At 46.3% G+C, this 6238-nt stretch overlaps 1 protein-coding gene across 1 annotated transcript in view; it reads left to right on the forward strand.

The window, feature by feature from the left end:
- Positions 1-6238, forward strand: part of ADRA1D (adrenoceptor alpha 1D) — a 69408-nt gene that overhangs the window by 56720 nt on the left and 6450 nt on the right. The window lies entirely within an intron of this gene.

The following is a 6238-nucleotide window of genomic DNA, read 5'->3' on the forward strand; positions in this document are numbered from 1 at the left end:
ACCCAGGCTTCCAGGCACTACACCTTACCCCTGTACCCCACATATACCCATGAGACCCTAATGCTTCTCAGCCAAGCTACAGTAGTTCTTCACCTACTTTCTCATGCTGCCATCCCATGTACAATGCCCACAGAAGGAGAGTTGCTGGGCTGGCCAGATACTTTCTTTCGGGGAGGGAGCTGCTGCTGTAGGCTTCAGAGTCATGGCATCCTTAAATCATACCATTTCCCTAGGCACCTCCCTGTGTACTAGTGAGGAAGATCAACCCGTATATCAAGGCTGCCGAGGCAACACAGACTATTGCCAAACACCTTTCAATGTCATATTTTATAGCTATATGTTCTCAACTCTCCCCATTATCACACACTCGGGGTGGGCCACGCATCCATGGCCAAGGTGGCCTGTCAGCCTCTCTGAAGCTGTGCACACTGAGAGCAACCGAAACACAAATCCTACGCAGGGGCCACCTCCCTTGGGAAACTCCTGATGTCCCGAAGGGTCTTTATTTGCATGTTAATGTTTTGCACGTGCCCAAAACGTAGTCCTGCTGGGACTAAGAAACCCAGAGGTTGCTGGCTAGAGGGTCCCACACCCCCACTCAGCGTCAGACCGATTGCCGTTTTGGGGTCAGGAGTTTTGCTCCACAATCAGATTGACATGGACTATGGGGGGGATTTACTTTCCTCTCTTGCCCAGGGCTGTGGTCCTCTTCTTGTCATCTCTCCAGTGGATGTTAACAAAGTATTTCCTGTCTTTGCAGCAGGGCCCTCACCCCCCAGCTTTACCTTTGGGAACTTAGGGTGTGCTTGGCATGTTGTAGCATTGTGTCTGGCAGCTGGTTTTGCATTTTTAAAAGTATAGGATGGTTTATAAACTAAACTTTTAAGCTAAACAAAACTAAACTTTTAAACTAAGTTTATGGTTTAAAAGTAAAAGTTTAAAAGTATAGGATGGTTTAGACAGCCTGATTCTGCCTCGAGCAGGGGGTTGGACTAGACGACTTCCTGAGGTCCTTTCCAGCCTGACTTTCCTATGATTCCTCATCTTGCCACCTAAGGCCCTTTTCCACCCAGTCAGGATTGAGAAGCTTCCCATTCCCCCACACATGCCCCTGTGGAGCTCGTCAAGCAGGTGTTCTCCGAGGAGGCTTCACTCGCACCCCAGCAAGAGCAGGCCCCTGGTATAAGGCAGTGGTGGCCACTTGATTTCGAAAGCCCACCACAGGAGCAGGTGGTGGCAAGGTTGGTCTGTTGGATGATGGTTCGGGCACTCAGGAAGTGAGGCGACACGATAGGTTCCCTTATCCGCTGCAAGGAGTCCAAGCATGTATCTCCAGGAAGCACTCAGGAAGTGAGGCGACATGATAGGTTCCCTTATCTGCTGCAAGGAGTCCAAGCATGTATCTCCAGGAAAGTGTCCCAAGCAGCAGGGTGTAGGCAAGGCTGGGCTGGGAGTAGGACAGATGTTCTCCCCTCAACTCCTGGTGAAGTGGTGCCAGGGTGGAGAAAAGAGCTGAAAACTAAAAGCACGGAGCTAGGGAGGGACTGCATGCTAGAAGGACCATGGTTGTATCGTCTCCTGCTTAGGGCCCTGACCTGGGAGAGCAGAGCCCTGCACCAGGGCTGTTTCTGCAGTTTACATTCAAGCCATAGGTTGAAATGTAGGAATAGGCTGAGGAGGATGGATCAGATCTCCAAGCAGCGTGTCCTGAGCAGAGTCATGCTCCCTTTCTAGGGCGCTGTGTCTTAGCAAGGCCAGGTTCTTTGGGTAGATGTGATCTCTCTTATTAGACCAACTGAGCAGTTGGAAAAAGTAATCCGTTAGTCTAATAAAAGAGATCACATCTACCCAAAGAACCTGGCCTGCCGATGTCCTTAGACCAACACGGCTACAACCAACAACCCAGCTCCTTAGCCAACAATCCCAAATCTCTCAAGCCACTGGGTTTCTGTATAAAAGTATGGTGCCAGCACTGCAGCTCTTAGAAGAGGTCAACGAATGAACATGGGTGCAGAGTCCTGGGCTGTGGGTCTCACTTGGATGGAGCTGACAAGCTGGGAAGAGAGTCCAGGTTGAGGACGTACCGTGTTGTCTCCTTGCTTGGCAAGTGGATGCTTCCAGCTTGCTATGTTGAGGGCCTAGCTCCCCCCTGCATGGTAGAGGGAGTTGAGTCCCATCACTCAGCATGCTGCGTGGCACTTCCCCAGGGAGCCAACTCCTTTTGGGACCTAGCTAGACCCTTTCTGGATAGAGTAGGGTATAAATCTAAATAATAATAATAATAATACTATTTAGGTGCTGTAGCAAATACGTCCTTGAAGTGTGCAATACCCACTATGTATACACCAAGCATTAACAGCACAGGATGGGGCTGTGCTTCCACCCGCCATGCTCCGGGGAGGGAACAAAGCCCCAGCCCCAGCCTGACAGTAAGACTGGGGAGGGCGAAGAGCAAAGACTGGGAAGTGGGGGATGCTGGCAGTGTGGGCTGTGGGGAGCTGGGGGTGGTGGGATGCAGATGGAAGGGGGGTAAGGAAGACTGTAGGGGGAACGGGGAGGGGGGCAAAGAGCAAGGGGGCTGCCTGACCCTTGTAGCCACCTGATTCCCCCCCAGCCATTGCTTTCCCTGCTGTAGCAGTGGGGAGGGCCAAATTGAAGACACCCTCCAATATTTAGGTCTATACCTCAAAAATGATAACCAATTTATACATTTTCCACAGATAGAATCTAATTATTGGGGGTCACCTTCAATTCAGGGTGGTCTTAGATTCAGGAAAATGTGTTGGTTTCTTTCATATATTACTAGCTGCTTCTCTACATTATCTGAGACCCAGCTGTACTCCTTATGAGCAGGCTCCCTGTAGTTATGGAAGGACACACAGCGTCTTCTCTAGATATAAAAGCACTAACCACGACATAAACTCTGAACTCAGTGAACACTGGTGGGATGAATAAGTGATGGAGGCACTCATTATGCATGTCTTCAGAGGAGCGTGTATATTTGCATGCTAACGGGATGTTAATGAGCTCCTTGCTTTTCTACGTGCACTAAGTACCACCGGGTGTTTAAATTCAGTGAACTCATTTTATTTGTTTTAAGCGCACAGCTTTTCCTTGAAACACTGAAAGGAGGGGTATGATACAGAAGTCGTGTTATGTGATAAACACTGAGATATAAATACTGAGTTTTGTTAAAAAACCTGTAGTCTTTTGGCACGCGCTAATCTCTTACCTAGCATGACTCGAGAAGTAGTTGCTTCTTGCTTTCTAAAGGGCGACTTCTTTTTTCTTGGTTGTTGTAGCTTCTGGTTTTCTTCTGCTCTAAATCCTCCATCGTTTGCTGTGCCACAGCTCCTTTCCTGCCCAGAACTCACGGCACTGTGCAAACATCAGTGAATGAAGCCTCACGACAGCACTGGAAACTCGATACAGGTCGCTACCCCGTTTTGTAGATGGGGATACTGAAGCATGGAGGGCTGCCGTAATCTGTCCGTCGTTGCTTATCAAGGCAATGGCATAACCAGATTTAGCTCTCAGGATGCCTAACAGACAGGCTCAAGCTCTAACCACTGTGCATCACTACCTCTCATTGCATTAACACACGCACACACACACACTCATTGTGAAGTTTTAAGTGGATCCAGGCCTGAAAAATGTAGGTGTGCATCATGAGTTTGGAGTTTCTAAAAGTCCAGATCCAGCACTTTTTTTTTGAGACATAATCACGATGAAAAGAGCTGTGAAATTCAGAGCAGGGATTCATTTTAGATTGGTGTTTAATAAACCCCCACTCTTTAAACACAGCCCGAAGCACATCCCCGCATACAAGCGCACTGCCCATTTCACACCCCGATCCAAACGGAGTGAACACGTGTAATCTCCGCCCAGGCTGCAATTCAGCACAGAGCTCTTGGCTCCAGTCCTGGGAAGCATCCTTATTCTGCTAATTGTTGCAGCCCATGATTAAATTTAAGCACCCGCTTCAATCTCATTCGGGTCCAAGCACATGCTTAATCTTAAGCACCTGTTTGACTGCTTTCCTGGCCTGAACCTTAAACTTGCACTTGAAGACCATGCTTATTTATGCTGAACCTGACTCACCACATTACTTCAGTGACTATCTATTTTCCTTTGACCTTAAGGTTAAGCATGCCATTTGGTATTGTGCTGAACAGGGGCTGGATTTATGTCCTTTATTGAATCTGAGCCATGGCTTTCACTGATTTCGTTTTTCTCGAAGAAGCCTCTAATTGGGCAATGGGCAGTTAAAGACTTAACTTGACAGTCCCAGATGGTTTGTGGCTTCTTGCAGTCTCCTGCCAGTCCCAGTGTTTTGACACCAGGGTTTTGTGAGAGGGTGAAATAATAATGATATCCAGAGTGAGCATTATTTACTAAACTCTAAATTAACGCTCAGTCACATAGTGTCGTGATTTGTCATCCCCAGCTAAAATTAAAAAAATAAATAAATAAGGCTGAGTCAGAAAGTTATTTCAGTCTCTCCCGTGCTGCCAGCGAGAGGCTGAAGGATGTGGGGAGCAACAGTGACATCTGCTGATGGTAACAGGGAAAATGCTGAGCTTTGGCCTGGAGAAGAGCATTAAAGCCTTCAGGTGCAAAGCACTCGGTGGGTGCATCTACACATGCACATTTACTGCGCAGTAACCAAAATGTCTATGCAGTACGGGCGCACGTCTACATTGCACACCTGTACTGTGGAGTAAATATGGTGACTTATGCCGACTTGAGCATAATATTGACACCTGCATCATGCAGGTATCACAATTACACCCAATTAGTTACTGCACAGTAACGCATGTGTAGATGCCTTACTGTGCAGTAACACTGTGTGTGTGGACTGACTTTGTTAATGCACTTTAAATGCCTGCACATGTAGATGCCAACCAACTCCCGCTTACTGCACAGTAACTTACTGTGCAGTAATTTTAAGCGGGCATAAATGCACGTGCAGACACGTGCAGTGATGGACATGGCTGTTTTCTTCAGTTGTTGTGAGTCTAGGACCCAGACTTGCTGCATGCAGTTAAGATGAGGTTTGCAAAAGCAAGTGAATGGAACTGGTGTTTCTGGGGTCACTCAGGTATAGCAGTAATCCCCTGCTCATTCCCTTGAAATATTTCTGTTTTCTTTTCAAAATAATGAAGAAAACAGTAGAGGGGAAATAATGAGGCGTCCAAGCAGTATTTTGCTTGTGAAAATACCTAGAGAGTAGCTCATTAGCAATGAAGTGGCAATTTTATAGCCATTTGTGTTATAACACAGACTCAATATATATAGTTTATAGGTACTTATAATATGATTTATTTACAATACAATGGTATAATGCATACTTTGGATTTATTTATAATATTAATATTTAATATAATAGTAGCCACACTTGGGATGTGGGAAGAATTTGGGAAGAACTTTTACATTTTAGTCAGACTGGCATGGATTATGGAGGCTTTCACCTTCCTTTGAGTGTCTTTTAACAAACAGCTTTCTGTCCTTGCGATGGTATCACATTGACAATGTGACCCCTGTCCCCCTGCTTGACCTGTAGCAAGTTAAGATATTCTTGGTGTTTAATAGATGTGCAAGAGGATTGTGTGTGAAGCTTTTAAGGCAAATACCTGTCTAGAATGATTTAGATGGGAATGATCCCGTCTTGAGCAGGAGGTCGAAACAGATGGGGGCTCACTCACTCGACTTATCTATGATTCGGTAATATGCAATACCTTATTTATCATGTAAGATATTATGTATATTATATATCATGCATTGTGTGTGTGTATGTGTGTGTGTGTGTGTGCGCGTGCGTGCGTGCAGATGAATGTATCAAGCATTTTGCAAAGCTCAGTATCATTGAACACATCCCCGAGAATAGTGCGCCGCTATGGCAATGTAGCAACAAAAGTTACCCATGCACCACACACGTGGCGCAGTAACCACCCATATTGCACCATGCTGTAGTACTTCCAAAAGGAAATACCAAAGCATGGCACCGTAGCAACATTGCCATACAGCAATGTGTAGATGCACCCATTATCCTCCTCTTACAGGTGGACAAACTGAAGCACAGAGACGTAGAGTGACTCACCCGGGATCTCAGTAGTCAGTGGCAGAGGTAGAAACGAAGGCCAGTTTTCTTGGCTCCCAACCCAGTAGTTGCCGCTGTTCCATACTGTTTCTAAATACAAATATGCTCCGTTATGTTTAATTAAAGATCTGACACTTC

This window comes from Alligator sinensis, unplaced genomic scaffold (genome assembly GCF_000455745.1).
Source record: "Alligator sinensis unplaced genomic scaffold, ASM45574v1 scaffold23_2, whole genome shotgun sequence".
Lineage (NCBI taxonomy): Eukaryota > Metazoa > Chordata > Crocodylia > Alligatoridae > Alligator > Alligator sinensis.